Source organism: Hibiscus syriacus, unplaced genomic scaffold (genome assembly GCF_006381635.1).
Source record: "Hibiscus syriacus cultivar Baekdansim isolate YM2019G1 unplaced genomic scaffold, ASM638163v2 tig00111311_pilon, whole genome shotgun sequence".
In the NCBI taxonomy this organism is placed as follows: domain Eukaryota; kingdom Viridiplantae; phylum Streptophyta; class Magnoliopsida; order Malvales; family Malvaceae; genus Hibiscus; species Hibiscus syriacus.
In genome coordinates, this window is record NW_024063054.1 from 1,042,732 (window position 1) to 1,062,208 (window position 19,477).

General features: G+C 34.4%; 1 pseudogene; it reads right to left on the bottom strand.

Moving 5' to 3' along the window:
* Window positions 1–233: 233 nt before the first annotated feature.
* The window catches only part of LOC120158340, a 29,145-nt pseudogene continuing 9,901 nt past the window's right edge, over window positions 234–19,477 (bottom strand).

The window sequence follows — 19,477 nt, forward strand, 5'->3', positions numbered from 1 at the left end:
TAGGAAATTTTCCAAATTATGTGCTTAATTTACGGTTTTAATGGTAAATCTTTATTATAATTTGGGATATTTACTGTTTTAAATAAAATTAGTTGCTTCTTAAAAAAAAACGTATGAAGCTAGTTCTCTACAGAGGGGCTGCAAATATCCTTTATAAATTTATAAGACATGGATTAAGAAACAAAATCTATATATATATAAAAGAGCCGGTAAATCTACAAATATCTTGAAAACTATGTATATTTGAAACTAACTTGAATCAAGTAGCGCATCCTTATCTGGTCGACATTGTAGACTATATATTCATTGTAGCGTAAAGCCCCCTGCAAAGGAAAACCAAATGCATCTAGCAAAATTAAATTATTTTAATACATTTCCAGAGGAAATGATTGATTTCTTAAACATACCTCATGTTTTTGCTCTTTTGGTTTTCCTAGGGGAACTATGACACTGTCATCAAGTGTCTGGGCTTCAGAAGGATCCGGGGCAGTTGCACCAGCACCTTTTGTGCTGGCAAGACAGAATCAATGTCATTTAACATGTTTTAAAAAGAGTACAATATAATACTGGTGTTGCTCTCAAATGGTACGATACAAACAACACATTCAAAGAGATAAATGTCGCCCAGGGTAACTTAAGAGATAAATGGCGCTTATGAGAATACTTGACCACAAGAAAGGAATGATTATAACATACGCATGGATATTGGAAAGAAAACATGCAGAAACAGATAGTAAGGAGTCAATTTCAAAATTTCCAAGAAAATTTGTATGCATAGCTTCAATGTTAGGAGATCAATGATAGGAAACTAATTTTTCTCTAGTGAAAACCGATCAATTTGAACAGTCGATACAAAGAGTATCTGGTTAATTAATCTCTGAGATAAAGAAATACTCAGATTGTAATTTCTGATATAAATATGTAACACATTTGATGGTAAAACAATCAACCATATTCTATGGTATTACCAAAATATCATTTGAACCGATTGAAGAACAACCTCACATAGAAGCAACACCCCAGTCCTGAACGTAGAATTAGCATGGCAATAATTCGCGCTTTTGGAGAACATATCAGCAAAGTAAACCCCCTTACCAAACATGTAACCTGTCACAGGTGCTTAAGGTCGAGCTATGCGCAAACATGATGGATGTTAAGTACAAGATGCTGTCAGATATCCTGTGGTTATTGACAAACACATCCCATATTCCCACTCATGCGCCCTTGACAACATGCATAAACATAAGAGAAAAGGAAAGGCCTTGATACAGAATGCCAATCCCAAGATCCGGAAACAGGAGAAAATAGGAACACATACTACCCACATATCTACATACATAATTACATTTAGAAACAAGAGAGAAAAGGATAGACCTTGGGACAGAATGCCATTCTAGTTAGTAAGCCGAGAACCATGCTACAAAAGCGTTCTATTTTTCTTTCTAGAAAACTGCTCAGGTAAGAAGCCATAAAGTTACACCAATAATAATTACTTGGTGGAAAGGACACCCTACTCTTAACAGGGAAATAACATTTTCATGGGAGGCACCTTTTTAAAGCGTTCAAGTTCACCTTCTCTCGTCACCTTGAATATTTGAGCAACATCAACCATATTATTTGAATGTGTCTTTCCGTGAGTATTCTGAATATACTTGACAATCTGATCAGGGGAAGGAAAAATGAATGGAGAAAATGTAAACAAGCTAATTTCCCAAATGCATGGCTAAAAATATAATAGAAGTCAACCATTCTTCTGCAATTTTTTTTTTCAAAATTGAGAAAGGGCCTCCAAAAGAAAACGGAAAGTTACAATTGCTTAAATTTCATGTTAACTTCAAAATTCAAAGCTGGAAAGATGAACAAATACCATAGCAAATTCCTCAGAGTTGTTGTCAAGGGGAACCAGTTCACAGTGAAGCTGTTGGTAACGATAATGTAAAGGATCTTCCTAAACATTCCCCACAAAATTAAATTAGAGAAAAAAATTAGTGCATACTGTCGTAACCGGGCACGAAATATTTATTTGGCGGGAAAAGTGATGTGAATAAATGGTTTTGAAAATAATTTGGGAGTCGCCATCGGCCTTTTGGGTCAGGTAGGTCGAATACCTAAAAATTATCTTTTAACAGGGTTTTTAAGAAAACATCTATTAAAAGATGAGCTGATCTGCGTTTATAACAAAAAATTCTTTCTTTTTTATAATAAAAAAGGTTCGTGGTCGGTTACGTTTAGGGAAGGATTATCACCCCTACAACGCCCAAAATTGGTACTTTTTAATTATAAATTGTCTCTATTATTAGAAATTTAAAAATTCAATAATATATTTAATTCATAATCCTTTTATTTCAAATAATTTTAAGAAAATATATTAATATATAAATAAGATATTTACTTATTTAAAAATATCAGAAAATGGCTTCTAGGTACTTTAAGCGAGCTCTTTTCTTTGATATTAATAAATAAATAAATAACCAAAAGATTTTCTTAAAATAAAAATTTATTTCAATAAGATATTTATTTATTTAAAAATATCAGAAAATGGCTTCTAGGTGCCTTAAGACAACTCTTTTCTTTGATATTGATAAATAAATAACTAAAAATGTAAAAATTTAAAAGTAAAATAATTTAAGTAAAATTAAATTATAATATTTAATTATTTAAAATACCAGAATAGGACATCCAATTATATCAAGACTGTCCTTTTCTTCGATATTAAAAATAAATAAACATTATTAATTTATAAAATTAATCAAATAATATATATTAATAAAAATAAAATAATAATACTAATTAAAATATTAAACATATAAAATTAAAATATATTTAAACTATAATTAAAATAAAATTAAAACTAAATATAAAAAGTAATAAAACTTGTAATTAAATAAAAGTATTAAAATTAGTGACTAAATTATAACATATTGAAATTAAATACTCTAATTCGTAATTAATTATTTAATATTGCAGTGACTAAACATGCTATTTTATGCATTTATTAATTTAGTGACTAAAATAATAATTATTAAAACATAAGGGACTAAATTTATTATTTATCCTAAAGATATATAAACTGATAATGACTAAAATGGGTATTTACCCTAAATATTATATAAGCAGGCAAAGATTAAATTATAAATTAAATAAAATTATAAAACCGAATTAAAATGATTAAAAATCAATTTCAGTGACTAAATTGTAAAGTTACAGACCTATAAGGATTGCGGAAAGGGTTTACCCTTTTTTAAATTACACAGATACCCTCCCCAAAACGACGTCGTTTGGGGAGGGTTTTAAATACCCTAAACGCCTGGCCCGAAGGGCCAAGCTTCCCATTTGCCTCTTTCCTTTCTCTCTCAAAATGAGAGAACCAGAGTTCTCTCTGGTTTCTCTCTAATTTCCCTCGCCGGAGGGAAACCGGCAGCCATAGGCCACCGTACTCCGGTGCTGATCACCGTCGTCGGCCACCGTAAACGGTGGCCGGAATTTACAAAAATACCCCCAAAGCGTAGATCTAAACGTCTTGAGGTCGAATACGGCCTCTATTTATCCTAAAAATCCTTAGAAATTCCTAGATCTAGGATTTTACCTTCGAAATCCGAAGGTTTCCGGTGATGTTTCGAGTGCCTCCGATGAAAAAGTAAGCTCTCTCTTCTCTTCTCTTTTCTTTACCCTTTTTTTTTATACTGGTTCGTCGTTGACTGGGATCGTTGGTAGTTTTTCTTTTCTTTCGTTTTTTTTTCTTCTCTCTTTCTGTTTTTTTTCTTTTTTCTTTTGTTTTTCTCTGCTCTCTGTTTCTGTATCTTGGTTGCTCCCCCCTTTCTTTTGTTTGCAGGGAACCAGTGGCTTTTATAGCCACCATGAGGTTCGTCTCGGACCGGTCACAAAGGGGTGACCTTTGGTGAGTCACCGGACTATGGTGGTGACTCACCATAGGGCGCACTTCTGGAGTCTTCAACGGGCGTGGCTGAAGTTGAGACGTTGGTGTGGCGGTGGAGTCTTCTGGAAGCAGAGGCGGAGGCTGGGACGTGTCCCTAGGGTATCATCACCCTAGGGTTTTATCTGGAAAGCTGTGGATCGTTGGATCAAACCAGATCCAACGGCTGAGATCATTGGCGGCTGTAAGCTGAGATGATGAAAACCCTAATTGGGTTTAGGGTTTGGGCTTGTAAAATGGGCCTGATTATTTGGGCTTGTAATAATTATTTAATAATAATATAATAATAATAATATTTAATAATAATAATAAATTTAAATGAAAAAAATGATGTCTACAGCTGCCCCTCTTTGCTTATCTTTGTGTTAACAAGAATAGAGCAAAGACGAAAAAGACAATAATTTTTTCATTTGGCTTCTTTTGAGCAGGATGGAAATGTTTGAAAACATCATGCACTGAAGGGCTTACAGATGACCCGAAGGTTTTTGAAAACATCAAAAAGCTCCCGAAGGCTTTTTGGAAACATCATGCACTGTAGGACTTACAGATGACCCGAAGGCTTTGAAAACATCAAAAAGCTCCCGAAGGCTTTTTGGAAACATCATGCACTGAAGGACTTACAGATAACCCGAAGGCTTTGAAAACATCAAAAAGCTCCCAAAGGCTTTTTGGAAACATCATGCACTGTAGGACTTACAGATGACCCGAAGGATTTGAAAACATCAAAAAGCTCCCGAAGGCTTTTTGGAAACATCATGCACTGAAGGACTTACAGATGACCCTAAGGTTTTGAAAACATCAAAAAGCTCCCGATGGCTTTTTGGAAACATCATGCACTGAAGGACTTACAGATGACCCTAAGGTTTGAAAACATCAAAAAGCTCCCAAAGGCTTTTTGGAAACATCATGCACTGAAGGACTTACAGATGACCCGAAGGCTTTGAAAACATCAAAAAGCTCCCGAAGGCTTTTTGGAAACATCATGCACTGAAGGACTTATAGATGACCCTAAGGTTTTGAAAACATCAAAAAGCTCCCGAAGGCTTTTTGGAAACATCATGCACTGAAGGACTTACAGATGACCCTAAGGTTTTGAAAACATCAAAAAGCTTCCGAAGGCTTTTTGGAAACATCATGCACTGTAGGACTTACAGATGACCCTAAGGCTTTGAAAACATCAAAAAGCTTCCGAAGGCTTTTTGGAAACATCATGCACTGAAGGACTTACAGATGACCCTAAGGTTTTGAAAACATCAAAAAGCTCCCGAAGGCTTTTTGGAAACATCATGCACTGTAGGACTTACATATGAGGGAAATAGTTTACTAAGTAAAAAAACTAAGGAAATCGTTTTCTTACTTTTCAACAATTTCATTTTTAGAAAAGATTGAATGAGAAACTATGGAAATCGTTTTCTCATTATTTTTCAAAATAACATGTTGATTGGGTAACATGCCCCAATCTCAAAATAATGCTCATTTTTGTGGATTACGTCCATCTATTCTTCAGATGTTTGCGTGATTCCTGTATTTACGGTTTTGAATACCTTCTTCTTGTAAGGTATTTCTTACCATGAATCTTCTTGTTCTTCCGAAGATCTGTAAAACTTCATTTTTGAATGCACTCAGATGTATCAATGTAATGCATTGTCTATTGTGCAAATGATGTTCTTATGAATGCATGAATGTTGATGCAATCTTCATTTGACTTCAAAGTGGTGAACTTGGTCTTCCTTCACTTCATCATTTATTGCCAGGATTACCTCTAGATATCAGTGTAGAAACTTATGCTATCAAGCTTGCATTCATGCAGAATCATCTGATCAACTTGTATCTTTGCTATCTTCTTTGCTTCATGAAAGTCTTAGAAGAAATGTTTCACTTGTGGAACTCTTGTCGTAGTCAAAATTATGACCCTGATGCCCCATTTTGTCTTGGATAAAACCAACTTTATTTGCTTGGACTTGTGTGTAAATCCCATAAAGCTTTCATCTTTAAAAAGAGAATCTATCATCTTTGAAGAGTGTAGATGTAGATATGCCTGACTCAGCAGGGATTAATTAGGAGAGTAGAGTCTGTTCTAATTTAACTCTTGAAACATCACAAGGAAGATTTATTCCAATTCCTTTCATGTCTCCACATATAATCAGATCTCGAATAAGGCAACTTGGACTAATATCATGTCGAGATGCTTAACAACAACCTGTAGTTCAACCTTAGTTGACCCCATTAGTTTCTTGTTTAAAATTTCAACTTTCCTTAGAAAGAAATCTTCATTATATCTCACTTCTAATCTTGGGGTTGAAGAAGACAAACTTCATCTTGGATCAATAAATGGAAACCATATGATCGTAACATTGGTTCAGCATCAGAATAGCAGGTTCGTAAAACATTTGATAGTGCATTCATCCTTTCCTGTGGCTTCTGCTCAGATGTTCGTAAAACATTTGACAACACATTCATCCTTTCCTGTGGTTTCTGTTCAGATGTTCGTAAAACATTTGACAACACATTCATCCTTTACTGTGGCTTCTGCCAAGATTTCTCAATCATTTAAGCTCTTTTCCTAATGTTCAAAGCTTTTGAATAACGTCACAAGACCACTTGAGAACAAAACTCAGTGGGGATTCAAGTGTAATGTTGGTATGACCAAAAAGTTGGTCAAATTCACAAAATGTGCTGGTATCGAATTGAATAGGAAATACCAACAAATCTTGATATCATCTCTGGAAAAGGCAAATGTGATACTGATCATGCTTTCTTTCATAATGAGCATTGTAGAAAGTAGAAACACTTCAGCTATAGGATCAATGTACAGAAAGATATCCGTGGATTTCTTGCTGCTGGGGATGAAACGCACATGATAAAACCCAAAATAGATGGAAACTTAATTCATCTTGGCTAGCAATGATGATCCCAATAACAACGGGAATAACAGTAATATAATTGAGAGTCGAGTCTCCCTTTTTAATGTCATCAAGTAAGCAAAAACTATTGTGAAAAATAGCTTCGTAATTCTAACAGTATGGTTGAAACTAACTGCCAGGAATCTCAAAGAAATATTTCCAATCATCACCGATATACATAATGCAAAATTCAAAGCCGAGATTTTGAGAAACTGAACTCTGGATCGAGTAGTCTGCCTGGGGACCATCTTTATCCATGCAATCATTATGTAGTTTATCAAAGAACACACTGTCATGTGACACATGGTTTAAGAAGATTGGGTATTTGAAACCATACCTGCTGAGTATATATTTGTTCAACAACATGATCATAATATAACTGCTTGATGAACGAAGCAATTATGTATAGTCAGCTCGACTATCACTGTTTCACCATTTTCATTCTTCACACCTTTCTGTCTCATTGGAAATATTTGTTCAAGTCAATGATCTTGACACAGGATGTTGTGGGCCTTCAGTATGCCCAACATTGGCTAATACAAGTGTTCAAAATGCATCAACAGTTCTGATTCTGATTGAAATAGGCTTTCAGCATGCCCCAGCATTTTACTGATAAATATTCAGAATATTTCAACATTTCTGATTCGGATTGAAAAGGGTTTTTCAGCATGCCCCAACATTTGCTTCTTGTTAATCTGAGCCTTCAAAATGCCCCACATGTATCTGTCTGAAGTGAGCTTTCGAGATGCCCCAATATTTTGCTTCTGATTCAACTCTCAATGTATGTTTAACTGGAATATCATGATCCTCATGAGGTCCAATTTTGACAATGCACTGTGGTGCTTGTAGCTTTCTTCATGCCCCAAATCTGTTTATCTTAAATACTCTCATTCTAGTGTTACTGAACAGCAGTGTTGTCAAGTAACTGGAGAAATTCTCTTCATGTTGTCAAAAATTTAAGAAGTACTCAATCATTCTGACATAAACGTCTGAAATGAGGTGACCATTTTCTGTATCTGGAGGGGTCTAGTCAGACATAGCAGTATAAATAGTTTGGTAATACGTTCCAGGCTGACACAGTGGCTTATCATCTTTCAGTGAAAGCCATCTCTGAAATATACTTTTATGTGGGAGAGAAACCAATTTATGCAAACAGTAATCTGATGCAATAACAAGACTACATATACAGTGGTACAGGCTCTTGAAAATCTACACCTATGCAACATGTTGATTTTGATAATAACTCATCTGATTATGAAGCGATCTTTTAGGATGATTTCACAGATATTGATAGTTCTTCTGATATCGAGGAAATCCTGAATTCTGATTCTGATGAGGAGAATAAACTGTTATACTTGACAAAAATGGGATTCTCAGAGGCTGAGGCTTCAATAGCCATGGAGATATGTGCTCCAGATTCATCAATTGTAAAGTTGACAGATTTTATATGTGCTGATCCAATGGCTAAGGCTGCTGACGTACTTCTTCCAGTAGAAGGTAGGAATTCATTATACAATGACCCCAATTACAAGTAAAGGCGAAACTTGGGCTATGATTTGTGGAAAAGGAAGAAGCAGAGGAAGCTTGAAAAGAAGCTTCTTAATGAAGACGATCATGCAGTTCATCTTTCAATTTCAATGATTGGTTATGGGATTCCTACCGAACCAGATCAGATAACTCAAAGAACACTTTCAGAAGATGCTATTGGGTCTCCTTATTTCTACTATGAGCAAATTCATCTTTCAAATCCAATGATTGGTTTTGGGGTTCATACCAAACCAAATCAGATAACTCAAAGAACACTTCCAGAAGATGCTATTGAGTCTTCTTATTTCTACTATGATCACATGGCACTTGCTTCAGTTAATGTTTGGACTGGAATATCACAGTACTTATTCGATGTAGAGCCAGAATTTGTAGATTCGAAGTATTTTCATGCTACTACACTGAAAAGGGCTATATTCATAATTCTGCCAATTGAGAACATATTTTCTCTTATCTTGTTTTCTCCACGCACTATACATGATATTTTTCCATTGACGAAGAAATGATGGCCTTCCTTCGAGTGTCCAGAAGTATGTTCATGATGAGTGCTGAAAATGGAATCTGGTATGGGTTGGAAGGAATAAAGTTACTTCACTTGAACCTAATGAGGTGGAAATGCTTCTAGGTTTCCCTAAAAACTATACATGAGGAGCTTCTAGAGACATGTTCTCTAGTGATATCAATGTTCTGTCTCTTTTCTCTAAAATCAGTGATGCAGAGGTTGCCTTCAACTGTCTTGGCATACCTTTAAAAACATATGTGTAAGAACTGAATGATGATCAGTTGGAACAATTGATGAGTAGTTTTGTCGAATTCGACCTTGTTGTCAGTGGCATCCAGCGTAACAACCTTACTGGAAGAAATAAACATCATTGTGATAAGATAGAAGATTTTTGTTGGTGCATTTTCTTGCAATGACTGCTACGACAACTATCTCTTTTGCTGCTTCAAAATACACACTGCCATAACATACTCTTCCCTAACCATGGACAGGTTTAGTTGATGGTAAAACTGGTTATCTCAACTTTTGGAATCCTGTACGGCATACAAATGTAAAATTTGTTCCAATGTCTTATTTTGTGCTATAAGTCCTTAAATTCAAATTCAGCAATCTTCTGAAGGACATAATGGATATCATCTTGACAAAGAAAATGATCGGCCTAGAAGAAGTAGCAATGATGTATCAAGACTTGAGCCAGCATCATAGTATAACCAGAGCGCAGATAGTGACTTGTTCATTCCCATAATACATCTTACTGGGACCTATATCTCTGTGATGTAATCTGCCAGAAACATGGATTAATGGCTGGGGAAAGTAATTTGTCTGGTGATGCTTATCGACCTCAACATGAGATAAACGATAATCTTTCTTGATGAGCTACTAATAATGTCATAGGGGAGTGTCACAAGTTCAATTCCCCAGACTTTCTAGCTTCTTGGACCACTTGCCTTCAAAAAATGTGAAGTGCTTCATTCCTCTGGCCTTGTTTATTCTTTTTCTACAACAGAGGTAAAATAAGCAATAATTGCTTCAAGGACCTTCCTCATTTGAGACTGTCCTGTTTGAAAATGTTTTTTCCTCCTTTGTTTATTGAAGAATGAAAGACTTTTACAAAGTATTGCCCTTCTTAGGTTCACAATAGAATCAGATCATAAACAATGAGTTTAATAAATATCAAATAAATCAACTACACTTTTAAATCATTCAAAAATCATAGTCCTATGGCAAGTGTCAAAATTATTGACTGATTTGAGGTGTAGGTTGATTCTGATAAAGTAGGTTTTTTCAAGTTGGTTCAGTATGTCGCTTCGGGCTTCCACTAACTTGAAGAAAAGGTTGTTATGCTCATCTTGTAGAGATGCTTCTCGTTTCCATAATCTCATGAACGTCTTTGGGATGTGCGGTGCTCCTTTTAAGAGCTTAAAATTGTCTCTTATGTCGTTGTTGCACCATTCAATATTCGAGTCGCCTTTTTAGGTTTTCAACTCGAATCCTCCTTTGGTTCTAAAATGTTATTTAAAAATTTACATCTTGAACCCCCCTTTTATCATTTTTCATATCATGCATTAAAGATTTTAAAAACCAATTTTTGCAAATAAAAATCATTCTTGAGAGGCGGAATGAATTCTGAAGATATTGTCTTTTACTTAGAAAACCATGTATGATTAAAATGGACTTTTCAGGTACGTAACGTAGGTCATGGCTTATGGTTACGAAAGAAATGAATAAAAAGGCCCAAATAAGTGTTTAAGGGTAATCAAACCAAGGATCAATTCATTCTGATGCCATCACCTTGCCTTGCTTAACTTGGATCTGCTTTGTTGGGGATTTTTCCATCATCTGGATCCCTCTAGACTGCCAAATTTTGGATTCATTTCCATTTTCTCATATCTTCAACATTTCTTGCTTTTCTTGTTTGTACTTGATCAACCTTGTAACTTGAGGCTCACCCATCTTGATTCAATTTTTTTCTTTTTTTTTCTTTTTTTTCCTCTTTTTTTTTCTTTTTTTTTCTTCTTTCTTTGCTGGATGAGTATAATACTTCAATTGCTTTGAGCACCTCCTTTTCCTTTTGCATTTTGGAGGTTTTCCATTATTCTTGATTGGATTGATCTTCAAGCACTCTGTATTTGACATACTTTATAGTTCAAAACTTTCATGACTTCATGGAAACTTGTCTTCGTAATAAAACTGTATTGACAATCTTTATTCTTGTGAGCCAATATCCTTTACCTTTCCCCCCAATGTAGAGGGTGATCCTTGGTTAGGGTTGAATTAGAAGAAACATTATTCAGGCTCAAATGGGGACAACAAAGGATATATATATATATATATTAAAGGATAAATGAAACAATGCCGTTCATCATCTCATACACAGAAACCTTTGTAAAAAGAGGTATCCACAGGGGGATGAATATTCAAGATTAACTTTATTTACATGAAAAAAATGTAATTAATGCATGATATATTTATTTCAATCAACCACTTTTCCCTTCTTCTTTGAGTATGCCCTAATCACTCGAAATTATCATCAATGAGTTGGTCCATGATGCCTCATCTCGTCTCTTCTTGCAGTAAAATTCACGAATAATTGAAAGTTTTGTTCTTTTGAGGTCTTTTGGTTTATGATGGTTTTGTGTTCGAAAAGACAAATGTGTGACTTTTGAAGTCATGTATATGGTGGAATGTAGTATCATCAATCAACTCTACCCGAAAAGGTAAACATCTGGAGTAGGTGTCTCAAAAACAGGTGGAGACATTTCTTCGGAATCTTTGTAGTGTCAAGATTTAGTTTGAATAATTGGCATTGGATGGGATATTGAAGATATAATTTTACCACTTGCCAATAAATCTATAACTCTTGAAAAATTAAAAGAATATTTAATCTACTTGATACTCAATAATTTCAAGATTAAAATTTGATTCCTTGCTCATAACCTTAATAAGCAACACACATTTATTTATTGCACAAAAAGCGGAGAAAGGAACAAAAAACAAGTTCAAACAAGATGCTGAAAATAGAAAGGTACTACAGTGGTAGATAACACTTCCACTTGTTCATGCATCATCACTCCTTTAATGTCGGTTGTGTAATAAGATCAGAATCATTGTCTTCATTTACCTCCCATTTCTTGATCATTTTTTGTGTCAAGACTCTTTTGTCAACAAGCATCTCTATTTCTTTTAACAGTTGCCTACAATTGCCCGTGGAATGCCCAAATACTCCCAAGTGAAAATCACAAACACTACTTTGATCATAGCTATGAGCAGAAGGGTTTGATGTCACTTTAGTTGGTCTTAGTGTGATGTACTGACCTTTAACCAAATGAGGGTATAAGTCTGAAATAGAAGTTTGGAACACTTCTAAAGTTTTTCTTGATCGCATGACTTTCTTTGGTCTATCCGAACAGTTACTTGCTCTTTTTCTTTTGCAGTTGCGGGGATTCTGGATGCGACATACATTCACATCATCAGCTTTCGCTTTTTGATCCGTTGGGCTCTTGGATGTGACTTTTGAGTTTTCTTCATTGATTACATTCTCAATTAAATCTTCACTTATCACAAGATTCTCGAATTCCTTTGTCGGATTTGCCTGCATTAACTCAAAGAAAGGCGCTGGAAGGGAATCACGAAACATACGTGATATCTCTTCTTCTAACATGGGAGGTTGAACTTGTGCTGCCACTCTTCTCCATCTTAAGGCATATTCTTGAAATCTTTCATTGGTTTTCCTTTTTACTCTTCGAAGATCCATACGTGTTGGAGCTAAGCCTTTAACATACCGATATTGTCCCAAAAATGCATCAGCTAAATCTACCCATTTCTTGATCTGTTCTTGGGTCAACTGATTGTACCAGACTACTGCTGGGTTAACAAGACTATCATGGAAAGAGTGAATTAACAGGTCATCAGAATTTAAATATCCTCCCATTTTTCTGCAAAATATTCTCAGGTGGATTAGGGGACAACTTATGCCATCATATTTCTCAAAATCAGGCATTTTGAATTCATGGGGAATAATCAAATATGGAACCAAGCTAAGCTCTCTTGCTTCTAATTCTTTGTGGGAAGTATCAACACATTTCATATTTTTGATTGCTTCATCCATCTTCTTGAATCTTTCCTCATATTGCGAATAATGAACAAGGCTATTCTTTGGGTTCAATTGGGATGCCCCGGAGGGTTTTACCATTTTCGACTCTTCAATCTGACAGCATGATTGCTCTTTATCAATTATCTCTTCTTTATCAGATGTCACATACTGAATGATTTGATTTGATCCATCTGGTACTGAATCTGATGTTTCTTTCCTTATATCTGGAGGTAACCCTGTCAATTGTTCTGGCCACTGGTCTTGTAGTCCCTTATAAGATTGCTCCATTGTTTTCATGATGACAGTAAAGTAATATGAATGAATGACCTTGGTTTTACTGTTACAAAACCTTTCATTAATTATTAACATGTTTTTATAATTAAAGTACATGACAGTACTTAAATAAAAATGTGAAAAATGCATAAATGGAAAAATAAGAATGCAAAATGTGCAATTCAAAGATATAAAAAGTAAAAATACAAAATGAAAATGCACAGATACAAAATGTAAATGCATGTATGAAAAGGTGTTACTTAAGAGTGATCATCTTAGAACAGATTTCATTGAACACAAAAGCTTCAGTACATCAAACAAAACTTTTACATGTAGGGGACAACTTTCAGTCCTAACTTCAACAAAACTTTACATATAGGGAATAACTTTCCCATTTTCTTCTCTAAAACCAAGTTAGTTTATCAGCTTATGGGCCATATTGCTTTTCTGGACTGTAGCTTCTTCCATGACATTCTGGTGTTCTTTCATCTCCTATGTCAATTCTTGGAGTTGATCATTTTCCTTTGTGAGAGAACATTTGTGTTCAAAAAGTTTTTGGACAAGATCTTCATGTATGTTGCAACTCTTTTTCAGTTTGGTGACCCCTGCTATCCACTCTTCTGGGGTGTTTCCTATACCAGCATTTTGAAAGGCTTGACTGACCTTCTGGAAGTCTTCATGTATGGTTTCCATTTTGGTGCTCAATTTATCGTTTTCAATCTTCAAATGACGTATTTGAGCTTCAAACCTCAGCAAATCTTCTTCTCTCTGGGCGTCCCTACTGATATTCTTACATTTGAAGACTTTTGGTATTAATCTATCAGGACCCTCGGTTACCAAACTAGGTCGATCATTTACCATAAATTGTAAGGTTCCATGACCTAAATGACTTTGGACTCGGCGTTTGAAGGCAAGACAATTCTCGATGGTATGTCCTTGAGCTCCGGCATGATATTCACAATGAATGTTGATGTCATACCAATTTGGATACGGAGGTTGGAACGGTTTTATATAATATGGATCCACTTCTCGTGCTTCAAGTAGCTTTTCATACAACTCTTTATATGATATGGGGATAGTATCAAGATGAGAACCACCTTTTGTCTTGGATTGAACCTGAGTTTTAGACATCGGGAGCAGACCAAACTTTGATAATTTCTGATTACATGATTTCTTCTCTTCTCTGGGAGCTTGTACGGTCGTCACCATTTCTTTGGTATCTCCAGACGATTTGTGAATACGAATGATGACTGTCTGTAATTTCTCAAATTGGTTAAGAATCGAAGTCCCTTGCGTATCTGAAACTGCAGAGTTAGGTTCATTGAGCTCTCTCTCTTTCTGTGCTGGAATCTCTTTTCCTTTGGCCAACACAGATATTCTATCCATCATCTTGGTCATCTGCTCTCTTATTTCTCGTATCTCCTTTTGTTCTTCAATGGTCATACGATCTTTGGGTGCATAGCTTGCTTCTATCCTCAGAGTTTTCTCAGGATGTCTTTCTTTGGCCGCATCATATTTTGTTTGATCATAAAACTTTTTGTCCATTTATAATTTCTTTCCAATATGATGAACAGTCTTTCAAGTAAACACCTTTTGGTTATGCTATGATCATGCAATGCAAACAAAAGACATGAGAAAAAAATAAAATAGTTAGTACCAACTAATGAAAAAAATCTATCTATCAAGGTATAAATCTTAACCTCATGCTTTCTAGTTCCATGCTTTGTTTGGAAAATTTAACCTAACCGCATGATTTCTAGTTCGCATGCATTTATTCAGGGAGAAAAAATAATAATAAATTAAATAAATTAAAAGCTAGAGCTTAATTCTCCTTTGTGTACACCTATGAACATAGGTTCAGTACTGTCTTAGATTAGGTGAATTTCTAGGGTTTATTATATGCAGAGTTTCAGTTCTAGGAGTAAAGGTACTCGAATTGTCCTTGTTGATGCCCCCTTGGGCTGTCAACCATCAATCCTAATCCATTACAGATTTAAACGGATCGAGTTCAATTCGAGGGGACACATTTCTCTATACCTGACACGGAGAATAAATTCTCACGAAGACATAGAGCATATGAACCCCGAAAGTTACTTGCTAGGTCTGACACGGAGAATAAATTCTCACGAAGACGTCGCTTTCACTCCCACTTAAAAGGGACAAACTCAATTATAGAGCTTTATGTTATGCAATGCAAGTGTTGTGTGTGAGGAGAAATATTCAAACCTCTAACAGATAAATAAAATAATTAATACCTGAATAAAAAAACAATATTAATATAAAAATAATAAATTATAAAAATTTGAAAGAAAAGAATTAAAAATTAAATAAATGAATTTTTAATTTCTAATTAATAGAGACAATTTATAATTGATTTTAAAGTTTGACAGTCCCCAGCGGAGTCGCCAAGCTGTCGTAACCGGTTTTCGTCCGGGCACGAAATATTTATTTGGCGGGAAAAGTGATGTGAATAAATGGTTTTGAAAATAATTTGGGAATCGCCATCGGCCTTTTGGGTCAGGTAGGTCGAATATCTAAAAATTATCTTTTAACAGAGTTTTTAAGAAAACATCTATTAAAAGATGAGCTGATCTGCGTTTATAACCAAAAATTCTTTCTTTTTTATAATAAAAAAGGTTTGTGGTCGGTTACGTTTAGGGAATGATTAGCACCCATACAACGCCTAAAATTGGTACTTTTTAATTATAAATTGTCTCTATTATTAGAAATTTAAAAATTCAATAATATATTTAATTCATAATCCTTTTATTTCAAATAATTTTAAGAAAATATATTAATATATAAATAAGATATTTACTTATTTAAAAATATCAGAAAATGGCTTCTAGGTGCTTTAAGACGGCTCTTTTCTTTGATATTAATAAATAAATAAATAACCAAAAGATTTTCTTAAAATAAAAATTTATTTCAATAAGATATTTATTTATTTAAAAATATCATAAAATGGCTTCTAGGTGCCTTAAAACAACTCTTTTCTTTGATATTGATAAATAAATAACTAAAAATGTAAAAATTTAAAAGTAAAATAATTTAAGTAAAATTAAATTATAATATTTAATTATTTAAAATACCAGAATAGGACATCCAGTTATATCAAGACTGTCATTTTCTTCGATATTAAAAATAAATAAACATTATTAATTTATAAAATTAATCAAATAATATATATTAATAAAAATAAAATAATAATACTAATTAAAATATTAAACATATAAAATTAAAATATATTTAAAATTAAAATAAAATTAAAACTAAATATAAAAAGTAATAAAACTTGTAATTAAATAAAAGTATTAAAATTAGTGACTAAATTATAACATATTGAAATTAAATACTCTAATTCGTAATTAATTATTTAATATTGCAGTGGCTAAACATGCTATTTTATGCATTTATTAATTTAGTGACTAAAATAATAATTATTAAAACATAAGGGACTAAATTTATTATTTATCCTAAAGATATATAAACTGATAATGACTAAAATGGGTATTTACCCTAAATATTATATAAGCAGGCAAGGATTAAATTATAAATTAAATAAAATTATAAAACCGAATTAAAATGATTAAAAATCAATTTCAGTGACTAAATTGTAAAGTTACAGATCTATAAGGATTGCGGAAAGGGTTTACCCTTTCTTAAATTACACAGATACCCTCCCCAAAACGACGTCGTTTGGGGAGGGTTTTAAATACCCTAAACGCCTGGCCCAAAGGGCCAAGCTTCCCATTTGCCTCTTTCCTTTCTCTCTCAAAATGAGAGAACCAGAGTTCTCTCTGGTTTCTCTCTAATTTCCCTCGCCGGAGGGAAACCGGCAGCCATAGGCCACCGTACTCCGGTGCTGATCACCGTCGTCGGCCACCGTAAACGGTGGCCGGAATTTACAAAAATACCCCCAAAACGTAGATCTAAACGTCTTGAGGTCGAATACGACCTCTATTTATCCTAAAAATCCTTAGAAATTCCTAGATCTAGGATTTTACCTTCGAAATCCGAAGGTTTCCGGTGATGTTTCGAGTGCTTCCGATGACAAAGTAAGCTCTCTCTTCTCTTCTCTTTTCTTTACCCTTTTTTTTATACTGGTTCGTCGTTGACTGGGATCGTTGGTAGTTTTTCTTTTCTTTCGTTTTTTTTTCTTCTCTCTTTCTGTTTTTTTTTCTTTTTTCTTTTGTTTTTCTCTGCTCTCTGTTTCTGTATCTTGGTTGCTCCCCCCTTTCTTTTGTTTGCAGGGAACCAGTGGCTTTTATAGCCACCATGAGGTTCGTCTCGGACCGGTCACAAAGGGGTGACCTTTGGTGAGTCACCGGACTATGGTGGTGACTCACCATAGGGCGCACTTCTGGAGTCTTAAACGGGCGTGGCTGAAGCTGAGACGTTGGTGTGGCGGTGGAGTCTTCTGGAAGCAGAGGCGGAGGCTGGGACGTGTCCCTAGGGTATCATCACCCTAGGGTTTTATCTGGAAAGCTGTGGACCGTTGGATCAGACCAGATCCAACGGCTGAGATCATTGGCGGCTGTAAGCTGAGATGATGAAAACCCTAATTGGGTTTAGGGTTTGGGCTTGTAAAATGGGCCTGATTATTTGGGCTTGTAATAATTATTTAATAATAATATAATAATAATAATATTTAATAATAATAATAATAATAAAAATATTTAATAATAATAATAAATTTAAATGAAAAAAATGATGTCTACACATACATAATCTAATGAGAAGGAACAAAAAAACATAAACATCTCAATAGTACTTGTGCGTGTATGCGTACATGGAATCATTAATATAACAAAATAAGTTAGAGAAGAAAGAAATTTGGAATTAACTATTTCCCAAATTAAGCTCCCTATATGTAGATCAAAAATTTTTATCAGTTAACTGAAGAAAAAAGAATGACAGACGGTTGAAATGTAGACTCAAAACAGTCATAAAGGACATAATTGTAGCCTGTTGGTCATATGGCTTTCAGATCATACAATTAAAGCACTCACAAATGAAAAAGAAGTTCTACAGTTTACAACAAACTCAACTTTCTCCTCAAGATTCATGTGTGAATATCATGCATATGAAGACAACAATAATCAAAACTTGAAAGCAAAATACAAACATGGTTGCTGTATGCAATACCTGTTAGGTGTTCAAATTAGTTGTTTAAAACACATCTTTTTGTTCAGCTAATCTAAAGGATGGCCTAAATGGGAGATTAACAAAGGGACAAGAGTGTAGAAAAGAACATTAGATCTTAGAAGCAAAATACCTCCTCCAAAGTGTCATCCGCTAATAATTTTGATGCAACCTCTATTTCTCCCAGGGCTTCAACCTTCAATCACATAAGAGGAACTGAGATTACCCTTATTTATGAAAACGACTAAGAAAAATGGCACAAAGTTGTAAAACGCTCAGGCATAATTACAATATAAAGTAGCTAGGTATAAATCATCATTTCCAACTTCTTTTTCAACTTCTGAGGTGTGTCAATGAGAAAATCACCTGCCACAGATAGTTCCATGTCAGTTGTAATATTGTTATTGGGTATGGCTAAAGAAGGAGGGGAAGAAGAAGACACACACATTTTTCTAAATCCAAAATCATGGGGAATCACAGTGTAAAATTCCCTTCAATTAAAAGGAAAAAGAATTAACCAACAATGAAATTCACATTTCTGCATGGAAAGTTCATGGAAAATAAATAAAAAGAGAGCACACAACTGTAATCAACATGACATGCTATCTTGAATATAAAGCCAATACCATAAAGCATTACTGTTGTACACGTGTAACACAAGTCATGGAAAAGTACTTACGAACTTAATTGCTCAAACTTGCTCCTGTTTGACTGGTCAATCATATCAGCAATTCTCTTCAAGACATCATAACCCTGAACACATACAAGAATAATTAATTTGTTATTTTTGATAAAAAAAAAAAGGATACCATCTGACAAATGTACTCGTAACATGCCAATACTATAGTTATTGCAAGCTTGTGAAAGACAAGCATGCAGCAGTGTGAAACAAAGACATGCCCAATAAGATTGATGCTAAGAAACCATTGTAAGGCAATGCATAGTTGGAGGCAGGAGACCATAAAAGGGGTGCTCAACCCCTAAAGTAAATTAAGGGGCATATGAAAAGAAGTTATCTGAACGATCAAAAAATTGAAAGCTGTGGCACCAAACTGTAAGTCTCTACACTTACTGACTCAATG